Source organism: Frankliniella occidentalis, unplaced genomic scaffold, assembly GCF_000697945.3.
Source record: "Frankliniella occidentalis isolate FOCC.00 unplaced genomic scaffold, Focc_3.1 Scaffold12, whole genome shotgun sequence".
Lineage (NCBI taxonomy): Eukaryota > Metazoa > Arthropoda > Insecta > Thysanoptera > Thripidae > Frankliniella > Frankliniella occidentalis.
This window is the reverse complement of record NW_026267142.1, coordinates 958,413-970,248: the sequence shown is the minus strand read 5'-3', so window position 1 is coordinate 970,248 and position 11,836 is coordinate 958,413. Positions and strand designations below refer to the sequence as shown.

The 11,836-nt window shown below is 47.1% G+C and overlaps 1 protein-coding gene across 1 annotated transcript in view; it reads right to left on the bottom strand.

The window, feature by feature from the left end:
- The window catches only part of LOC127748753 (uncharacterized), a 161,350-nt gene that overhangs the window by 149,169 nt on the left and 345 nt on the right, over positions 1-11,836 (bottom strand). The gene's annotated exons all lie outside the window — the stretch shown is intronic.

Here is an 11,836-nt window from a genome sequence, read left to right as displayed (position 1 = left end):
ACGGTCTCAAAGTGAAGTGAAGGTCTGACAGGACTGCAGGGTGGAGAGATGGAAGGATGGGGCTGTGGGTTGGAGCGGCAGCAGTGAGACCAGAGCCGCTGGGCGCAGCAGGTACCTACCGGCCCAACACTAGTTCGCCATGAGTTACTACACGCAGACGGACGATGGGGACCTTATGAGTAAATCTCGCGATGACGTTTAGGGCTCCGTCTCAGTGCTATCCCACCCGAGGAGAAGGGAAGGTACCAGTGTAGTAGCTATGGCAGTAAAATCGGTAACTACCTTACTGTAAACAATGTACGAATATGAATTGACCTTGTACAAAGAAAAGGCATATTCAAAGAATGTTTAATCAGAGTGCACAATCGTAAACACCAACGCTGCCAAGGGCGCTCAAAATGAACTTGAAATAATATACTTCAAATTTAACTGGAGTTGTGGACACGTTTAGTAGCACAACAGAATTTTGCGAAGTATAAGTTTGTTGTGAGCACATAGGACTAGTTGGGTCGAGTTAGATACAACACCTTTGGGAATTCTTAGAGAACTTCGGTTTCGAGTTTTGCAGTAATTCTTTATTTAACATTGTACTTTGTCAACTTTTGAATACGTGTTATCCGAGAAAACCCCCAAAGGACGTTCGCAATTTAATTTACGACGACTCCGTGATATTTTAAACAGCGTAGTCCAATGCCGATATTTGTAATCGCACGATTGGTAAAATATTCAAGAAACGTCATGTCAACTGATGAGACCTATGCAATTGACCAAAAATAATAACTAAGCGTCCGTCTCAGGTGGAGATTGAGACGCGGCAGCCATCATTTTGTTTCTGAACACGTCCCGGAGCCCCGGTGCCGCGTGCGCGCGCGTGCGCTTCCTCATTGTTCATTTATGCGCCGCATTACTTTCTCCGACACAGGCGTAGGGAAGTCCGTCACGTCATGTGACGTAGCGAAGCGCACACCTGGCATTAATATAAAACCACCCGCCGTGAAAACGGCGCTAAAAAGTCGCAGCAAAAACGCCATAAAAAGAAACACGTCGCTCGGGCGGCCGCGTGGCGCCCCCCGCGGGGTGCCAGCGCCTTCCTCCACCACCACCGCGCCCCGCTGCGCCGCACCACGGCACGCCGCGCCATCTAACTGGTGTAAACTGCGCCTCCAGAGGATCTCACCGGCCTCATTGTCATTATCAAGTTCCATATTCTTTCACGCCCTGGCGCGGAAATTTCCCCGGCGCGCGAATAATCGGGTCTTAACAGGTAAATGCCGGAAGGGGGGATCACCACCACCGCTTACAAAAGAATTTGACGAACCGTAAATTCACAACGCCTTTGCGGGGGGTAAGCGAGAAGAGGGGGGGGGGGCACGCGGAGATGGCCGCCCTGGTGTTATGACTAGCACGGCCCTGCCGCGGCCCGCCTGGCCCCGCCGCGCGTGGATGCACCAGCCCCCCTGCCGGGCGAGCTGTGCGGCCTAACGAGGTTGTCAGCGAGCTGGCCGCGGCTCGGCCGCCCCGCCCCACTGCGCCCCCCTGCGCCCCACACAACGGATTACTCCATAACGCGCGTCGCGCGACTTCTTAATTTTCTTCGGACGGGAAATATTTTTTTGGATGGGAACAAACGGGTTTAATAAAGTGCATGGCGGTTATGGGGTTAGAGAAACATTCACAACGCACTGCAAAGCCGCATGTGTATGTGGCCACCAGTAGCCCTCCTTCCTAACGCCAAAATCTATCAAATCAGACACAACCCATCCTATATTTCCAACCAATGTTAATTTTTAAAGAGACACACCGTGTGGCTCACATTTTGCTGTTTTAAGTCAAGAGGTTAAAAACCAAAACCAGCTTCAGTTTTTGTAGTTTCAAGTCACATCAGGAGGGGTGTGGCTGGCACAAAACCAATCTGTTACTCTCACTACCAATAACGCGCTGATGCAGCTTATACTGTCCAGTCCACTAGGTAGCCAACACATAAGCTATACCACCTTACCTAATATCTTTTTTACGTGTAGTAACTGTTAAGATTTACACAGTTGAAGTTCAACTAAGATGCATCAGCATGCAATCACATTTGATGTCATCAATGTCAGGTTATAACCTGATAAATACAACATAGTTTCTAATCGTTGTAATGGCGTCCACATTGGTGTCTCTCAAACTCAAGCACGCCTGCAGTTGGTGCAAAACAAAAAAACAAAAAAAACAAAACATCACTACCCCAATTTCATTCAGGCGCGTAAACGACAAAATGACGCAGCAGAGCAATGAGCGTTATGAACAATAATGAAAAGATCTTGACAAGCATCCGGAGGTGCACATATAAGAAAAAGAAAAAAATAAGAGGACGAGAAAAGCAAAGAGAGGAGCGTAAGAGGGAAATGCAGGGAGAGGGGCGGAGAGGGGTAGGGTAGCCCGTGGAGATGAAGAGTGTGAGTGAGAGAGACAGAGGAGGGGGGCGGGGAGATCACTGCGTGCGGCCGCCTTGGCCTAACACCGGCCCGGCGGATCACTAATCGAATCTGTCAGACGCGTAAATGAATTTCCATAAATTTTTATTATGGAATTGGTTGGGAGGCGCGCGGACGTGTTCTTGACCCCTAGTCTATGTGTTGCTTATTTTCATAAGCAACATAATTGTAGCAATTAGAAATGGGCACTCGTAAAAGCTTCATCGTATTGAGACGGATCATCATGGATGTCTTGTTTATATGTACGATCTCCACGGGCAGCAAACAATATTAATCCACAATGAAAAGTTGATCACGGGTGACATTGTATCAAAGGAAGCGTCGAAGCGTCTTTAAAGCTAAAGATTTCGAATGCACTGAAAAGGTGGAAGCTAGCACCTTTGTTTTTCCAGTGTGCACTGAAAGTTACCCTATAAAACAACCGAAGTGTACGTGTATAACAATTGTTACATTCATAATTTTACGTTACAGTTGTTACACAAAGTGGTAACAAAAATAATTTTGTCATACAAAGTATTTATGTAACACCTGTTACTGCAAGTTGTATAAAACTGTTACGTAAAAAAAAATTTATGACTGATGTTACACACGCACACGAACGAGACAAATAGCTTTGAATTTTGTTACAGAAAGTGATTTTCAGTGTGTCCATCCGAACCCGCTGTAAAATAAGAATGGCACTAATACCAACGGAGTTTTTTGTGCACTGGCCTACAGGGTCCCAGCTAACTTTCTAAACTAATAGTCAGTAAAATTCATATGGTGTAGAAATTAATTAGAGTACGGTGGGACTTAAGAGTCAGTGCTACCACCTTACGTTTCGTTTACTAAGTTTATTTGATTCCTTTGGACATGTAGGACTCGCATCAAAGAATATTCTGATATCAGCCGCCATGAGGATTTGGAATGAAAATAAATATGTATTTCGGGTAATCATGAAGTTTTGTTTCGCTGTGAGAAACTTGTGCTTATCGTAATTTTGCCCTATACTGTAAAACGACAAATGCACTGTGTTAACGATATCAAGTTTTAAAATTGTTGCAATATTCAATATTTAAAAAGCAGATCCTCGCAAAGTTACGATCTATTCTGTAATTAATATTAACAAGATATGTTGTAAATTAAGTAAATGATGATACCCCAATCTTGCTCGTCAACGAATTCCAAGTCGATACACAGTTTTTGTAAGTTATTTACTATTCAAAATTGTAGTTTTACGACACACGCTTCATAGGAAATTTCCCGTATAACCTATTTTGCACAGTGAGTACTACTAATTTTTTTTAATGGCAAAATTTGTGCAATCTGCTGATGGATAGGCTGCTACGCTGTTGGCCACACCACCGCCACCACCGCACTCCTGAGACACGTCTACCCACCGGATGTCGATTCAAAACTTTGCGCTTGTGCCCCGGCCTTTGCTCTGCTTCATCCTTTCCGCCCACGACGAGATACAGTCTCCCTTTCTTTCGATCAGAGACAGACTAACGGCATGGTGTGACATTCCGTGTCGAACATCCGACATAAATACATTTGGGCGCGGTCGCACAAACACTGACACACACATGCGCACACACACACACACACAATGGCGACAGGGCATAAGCCCCAGCCGTCCGGGCCGAGCCGATAACTTGGTCGTCTGCGACGCCAATATTCGCATCGCCACGCCCCTCTCGCCCCGCCCCGTCAGGTTCACTTCATAAAACTGAAATAAATTCGCTCCGGAGACGTTTACCTGGCGGTCCGCTGGCATTGGCAAAGGCGACCGGCACAGGGTTCTGCCGGGGGAAAAGAGTCGAACTGGACTGCGCACTCTGAAAATCCACAGTTTCACCAGTGGTACGACACATCACACAGTTCTTGATTCAAGTGCAAGCTGACACAAGATGAACCATTGAAACAAGTCAATTTGGTCTTTGGAATAAGATTTTTCTCTCATTCGAAAGAAAGTATCAGCTTGTTTCAAAGAGTAAACTTGATCTTGTGTCAGCTTGCTCTTGAAACGAGGAAAAATTTACTTGAAACAAGAAACGATTTTTCTGGGTGTAAGGCGAATATTTAAGTTACTAAAAGTTCTTAACGGCCATATTACTGTTTTTTGTTGTTTTTTTCATCCTTTACATTCCCACGCGACTGGGGAGCAAGGTTTTGCTCAGTGCCAAGTCCTCGCGACGGGCAGGCAACGTGTGCCAGTGTACCACGGCAGGCAATCAGGACGAACCTTACGAAGAGCCAAAAAGCAGTCCTCATTTCACGAAGTGTATTGGGTTGGCCTCGGGGTTGGCAACGTTCGATCTAGAACTACCATATAACAAACTTTTTTTTGTCCGTATTACAAACAGCGCCATTTTGTCAACAGACACGTTCTCTTCGTACGAGCCCTTCGAATTTTTTGATTCTTAGGCTATTTGCTTACTGTGTGGAAACTGTTTAACAGAGGAGCTGAACACTTGTAGGTGCCCAACTACACCCCAGATCTGGAACCTGGAATTCCCAGGCACCGCCTAGAAAAACGAGCTCCTTCCCAGGCGGTGCCAGGGAATACGAAGTTCTAGATTTGCCGTGTACCGAGTTGAACACTGCTTGCAAGTATTCAACTCACAATTGCACACTACCGAGTGTTTTAGTTTATCAGTGGCCCTAAGATACTTGAGGGTACCAACAAGGTCACACCCGGAGCTTTAGAGGCGCGGCGTACTGGGCACGAGAGAGAGAGAGAGAGAGAGAGAGAGAGAGAGAGAGAGAGAGAGAGAGAGAGAGACCTAACTAACGGGCTCCCGATTAACGAGCAGTAATCGCCCGCTGGGCTGGTGCATCGCGCCCCTCACTTGCACCTCCCGCTGGCGCGCGTCCAGCCGCACGCATGCCTCCTCCCTCCCTCCCCCACACACACACGACAAGACCCCCCGTCACCGGACTCGAAATTGCCCTATAGTATATCGACAGTGCGAAGACCTACACGTTCGGTGGTCAGTGTGGGGCGCGAATTGGGAACACTAGTGTGTGCCCTGAAAATTCAGCAGTGAGGCATGGCTATGTTCTATTGCTGTAACATTTGGGGCAGTCTCATTGTTGGCACGAATTCCCACAATTGCAAATATAAGAGTCGTGTATCACTGCTGAAAGAGTGGGACTGCCCCACAGTTGGATTTTCGAAGTGTGAGCTACGTACACTGTTAAATTCCTACAAAGCATTCGCTTTGCAGAGCTGCGAAGTATTTTGCTCCTTTGTAACCACAAAGCATTTACTTCGCAATTACAAAGTGATACTTTGCAATTGCGAAGCATCACTTTGTAATTGCGAAGTAAATGCTTCGTAGTTACAAAGGAGCAAAATACTTCGCAAGAATTTAACAGTGCAAGTCGTCATCTCCATTAATTCCAAACAGTTGCATGCTGAGGCTGGCCTGCGCACAAAACCTTGCGATGGCGAAGATCATGTTCTACGATTCCGATGATTTATCGCTTCTTCTCAAGGAATCACTTTGTTTTTCAGAAAAGAAAAACGAAATGAAATTTAGTAAAAAATATCGCACACCTGGTTTCACAAATCAGGTTGTCTACAGACGCGACGCAGCATACACCACCCGAATGAGTCTCACGCCGCACTCGTTGGACTTTTCTCACTCCACGAGATGCGTGTGTGCCCGGCGCGCGTGTGCTGCTGCTGGTGTGTGTAGTGTGCGAGCGCAAGAGGGAGAGGGAGAGAGAGAGACAGGCCTTAGAGGACGTAATTTGAAACGAATCTAATAAGACGCACACACCATTCTATTCTCTTCCTCCTTAGGCATGCCTGCCGGGCCTGCCTTTTTCCCACCCAACCCCCCTCTCTGTCTTTGCCTTTTGCCTCGCTCGCTATCCCCTCCTCTCTCTCTCCCGCTCTCTTACATGGGCACTTGTGATATTCTCCACAGCACCCTCTCTCTCTCTCTCTCGTTCTCTCAAACATGTTTTATTAGCAGCCAGGGGAGTGAGTTGTCCGAGGTGTGACAGCGCGGCCACACCGTGGGCTGAGGGGCTCACATGCATACAAGCGAGAGTGCAAGTCGGTGCGTCACTTATAAACGTGCAAGCCTTAGTCCCCTTGGAAGAATCTGCGACGTGAACAATCAGTACAAAAACAAAATGCATTACCTTTAACATTTTCATTCAAATTTAACACCTCGCTGAAATTTCCATCACTATGATTCACAATGTAAAAGTCATGGGCAAGGGTTTTTTCTAAGATGTGTCATTAGTCATTAAGTCAACAAAAAAATTTCTGCCGTCTATAAATCAAACAGTTCAAAAGTTGGAATGTTGTAACCTTGTTCGCAGAGTATTAAAACTACTCCTTGCGCCTTGCAGGTCTCTAGTATACTTCCGGGTCCCGAGAAAAGAGTAACACTTAGAAAACATTTTCGTTGCAAATGTAGCGGTGTAATCGGCTTGAAAATGTGTGGGTTTTTTTCGCCTGATCATATTTTAATTAAAATTCTTGATCAAACGTTTAGTTTGCTGCAGGGAGTAAATTTTCATTGATTCATCACTTTTTTGGTTATTATGAAAAATCGCTTTTTTCGGTGTGCTTTCTTGATTTAACCCGATATACACTCGGGAAGTAAAATACTTATCTGAAAAATTACCCCTAAAAAGCCAGGCGAGAGGGCAGAGGCGAAGAGACACGAGAGAGGAGCTCGAGAGGGAGCGAGTGAGAGACAGAGCAGCGGCACACACAGTGATGGAGGGGCGGGTGTCTGTCTGGCGGCCGCGGCGGCCGCGGCAGCGCCTCAACCTCATACTGTTCCCGTCCGTCCCGAAAAGCCAAGCCGAGAGAGAAAAGGATCAAAGACCAGAGGCAGGCGCGCCTAGGCGGGGCGGCGGCCCCACGGGCGGCCCGCGGGGGCTGCAGGGCGGCTAGCGGCTCAGCTCCTCTAAGCCCCGAGGATCCCCTCGACTAAATGGGGAATTAATTCGACCGCCATCGAAGAGGAAGAAGCGTGTCGCAGTGGCGCTAAGGACAGCTACAGCCCCGAGGATACAACCCCATCCCGCTCCCCCCGCCGCGCCCCAGCTACGAATAGACAGCAGTCAACCCTTTCACCCTCTGCGTTGCGCCGACTTTTATTTAGATTGATGTCTCCGGAAAGGGATACAGAAGGAGATCAACAGGGCAAGCGAACCCCAGAAAAGAAATAAATGAACGCGTCCAATCACCTCCGAGACGCCATAATTTATGTACTGGCTAAAAATGGGGTCAAAATATGGTATTCGTGCACTCTTGAGGTAATGCTCCGAGGAAGAAAACATATTTTAGGGGAAGTGCCGGTAGTTATAAAGCTCAAACACCGCAAGGCGCATCATTAAATAACTGAGTATATACCATTTTCACACTGAGTCTGGTTTTGCAATACTTTTAACACAAAACCATGCGATAACTGGTGTTTTGCGGCATGATAACCCCAAAAAATGTGATGAAAGTATCACAAAAATGTGATACTTTTGTCACATTTTTGGGGGTAATCATACTTATTAGCGTGGGAATCGCAAAACACCAATTACCGCAAAAATTCAGTAAAAGTATCACAAAACGGATTTCAGTGCAGTGTGTTCAAAATTGGCCACGGTCATTGGCAGAACACGCTTCCAACATCCAATCCTCGCTCTTTCTCTGAGCCATGCACCGCACACGTGTTTATTGCCATGCGAACGCGCCGGGGGTGATCGGCATCACAAACGAGGCATTACCGACTTTATTTTACGGAATGCACTTTTTCTTTATCCTTACGCCGCCCCATTTCGGGCGGGCCAGGCGGTCCTCGCAGCCGCCGCGTACTCACACTGCATACCTAAGGAGCGCGCCCGTGCGAACTCCGTGGTGCGGTAGCTGCGTCAAAAGGGCGAAACGGCACTCAATTTATCGTCACCGTTAATTTCAGCCGGCAGGTTTTTCCTTACTTGGAAATCAATTTTTTGCATTATTCGCGGTCGGGAAAAAACTAGGTAGTTGATGAAGTTACACAGTGCTCAAGTTCCACAGTCATAAACTAGCGTTTTCAGTGTAATGAATTTCGCCATGTCACGTTAATAATCTGTCACGAATAGTTCACAATTGTAAATAACGAGTATTATTCGTCAAGTGTGGTTACGAACTGTTCGAAGTGGTGTGAAATCAAAACATTAGTAACATGTTTGAGTTTTCCTTTTCCTTTTCAAAAGTGCTAGTGCGGGATGTGTCGAGTTACAAGCTGTTCGTTATTTGTACGATGTTATCGTTACTTTTTTGACTACGAAGAGTTTGTAAAGGAAAATGAACTGGACATTTTTCATAAAATCGCGATATACTTTCCGACGGTGCATGCATTTTTACATCTGCAGTTATAAAAATACACGTGTGGTGTAATGAAAACGATAAAATCTACACGCCCACAGTACTCTATCTTCTTATGAAGCAAACTAAAGAAAGTTGATTCCGCCTGATAAGATTCCAATGCGTTATAGACATAAAATATTTACTTTTAACGTGATATTATTGTTCCAGAGCGGTTCGACCCCCACCTGTTGTTTCACGTGGCCGCCGTGGTGACCAGGGGAATGCCCCGAGGCGCACTGATAACTCGATTACTTCTCACCAACAAGTCCTCATGAGTTATCGCTGCCCCGGCCGCCCCTCGCACCTCAGGACAGGTGCGCAATGGAGAGAGACGTCAAAAGCTTTAATCATATTCACTGCAATCTGCTTTCTGATACTTTTACTTATTTTGATGTGCGATAACTAGTGTTTTACGATTGGCAATTCACGGAAAAAAATTACTTCATTGTGAGGATCAAGTGTAGGCTAAATTCGATAGCTGGAATAATCGAAAATCTGATGCCCACAACCAGGAGTTGGTTGCCTCGACCGGACACTTTTACGAATAGAACAAACTCCAGCTGGGTTCTATTCGTACAAGTGTCCAGTCGTGACAACCAACTCCTGCTTGTGAGTATCGGCCTCGATTCCAGTTATCGAATTGAGCCTACCAAACAGAACTAATCCCCCTTTTCCGTATTGACACTGGATGCTAAAGGATACCGAAAGCGTGTTTAATTACAAACTTAATTACAATAAAAAAATATACGAAGAAAATCATCGCGAAAATAATTCAACAACATTTATCACAAGATTGTAATAAAATGTCATCGTATAACAAAATATCTTTATAAGTAAAACGTCATCGCATTTGCCATTTGCGGTTGTTTTCTTCCTGTTCATTTTATGTCAGTTTCAGTTTTTGATAAAAAAAATAAGTAATCATACCAGGTGGCTGACTCACGCCCCTCACTGTCGTAGTCGTACTGTACCGCATGCACGGGTGCGGGCGGGATTGCCTACTACGTATCGCTGCCCACGGCTACATATGACTCCGTGCGAGTAGACAACCCGCCCGCACGCGTGCATACGGTACAGTACGACTACGACAGTGAGGGGCGTGAGTCAGCCACCTGGTATACCGTTTATCAAAGAAATCGCCAAACAAAGTTTTCGCGAATTTTCAGTTGGCAGTATCGCAAAACCACATATTAATTAATGACATCAACTGTTTGCGAGAAAATTGACTGCGGGTTCAATGTTGCTAGAGGGTTAAGGGGAAGCAGCAGTTGGGAAAGAGAGGGGGGGGGGACGGGGCGTTGAATGAACACCCAGGTGTGGGCGCGGCTTACGTGGCGCGCAGAGCGACAACTCGCGTGTGAAATCAACAGCTGAAAAACACCCCAATTAACGAAGGGTGGGGGCGGGACGAAAAGGAGGAGAGAGGGGAAAGGGGGAGAGGACAATACACAACCAGCTGCTCCACAGCACCAGCCAGACCTTTCACTACTCCGAACCCTTTTCCCCTTAACCCTTAATTTGATTGCGTGCACGTAAAGAGCTCCTTTTACACGACGCAGTCGGCCGAACGCTGGCATTCTGTTTCAAAAATTTGCAGCGTATTTCGCATCATTGAAGGATTTAGCTTGCTCAAATTGCGAGGATGTCGGGCGTTACCGGAAACCGGGATCAGCATACTTGCTCTGCAATGTGCCCCGGTGGAAGGGCCTCACAACTAGGACGGCTACTGGTCGGACCGAAAAACCTTGCGGGTCATATGTGACCTCACGGTTGGTCAATTCAAGAAAACATGCGGTGGTCTTTCTTCTCTGTTTATGGAGAATTGAGTGATTTGAAAGAACGTCCGAACTGTTAACGCCTATTTTATTCAGCTGACTCGAATAACGTGTTAAACACACGCAGGCACTACTAAAACATCTTCATTGACTTAAAACATTGACTTCTGTTGGGTTTTTAAATTTTTTTCAACGGCAAGCTGTCGAAACTTACGCGCACACTTCATGCAGTCAGTCCGCCAGTAAATTTTCCGAAAGTGACAACTAATATCCAATTTGTGTAATGGGCACGGAGCACCCCACCGCCATGTGTGCGCCCGGGCGGAGTGGGCGGGAGCTGTGTTCGAGCGGAGAAATGACACATTAGGGGAGGACTGCCGCGCATCGTTGTCGCAACACCAGCGAAGAATATTTTCGGAAGATAATCAAATATAAAGGGGGAGTAATACATTTCCATGCCATGCATGCTTAAAACGTGCGCACTGTGGTTTTATGTGTTTTCCTGAACGTGTTTTGTTGCCGTGTAGCGACCCCGAGTGTCACTGGCTGGCGCGCGATCCGGCGCCGCACCGCACCGCCGCCCCGAGACACCGGCGGCTACGCCCCACCGCTAATTTTTGACAGGAGAATCATTCAAACGCCCTCTCGAGGCTCGCGCCGCCGGGGCGGTAGTCGGCTGTAGGGGCAGGGCAGTGGGGGCAGACGGAAGTGGCATCAGGGCGTGCGCACGCAGGCTCGCCACTAGTGACTTCAACACTAGTAAACCGAACCAACCTTTGTCACGCTCACCTGATTTTGACGGGGATTCGAACCGAAATGCACGGTGGATCAGCTACTGAGAAGATTTTACACCAAGCAGAAAGCGTCCACTCACATCCCCTTTTCCCTTTCTTTTCTCTCAAACACAAATCCATTCAAAGCACGCACCCATGACCGCGCATACACACACACACGCATCACACACACACATACACACAAACCACATTTAGGGACAGGGGGGGGTGTAGTAGACGGGGAAAAGCTCAAAGTTCGGCCTCGGCCACGCTCATACAATGTCGTCCTGCTCCAAAAAAACATGGCGCAGTACGTAAATGTAGCTCACCGCCCGGGGGTGCGCGACTCAACCCATGAGGAACATTTAATCAAAAACAACTGCGACGTGACAAAAGCGAGCCCCGGGGTCCTCTCCGGCTCCAGTCACTGCGGAGAGAGAGGGAAACCGGGGGGAG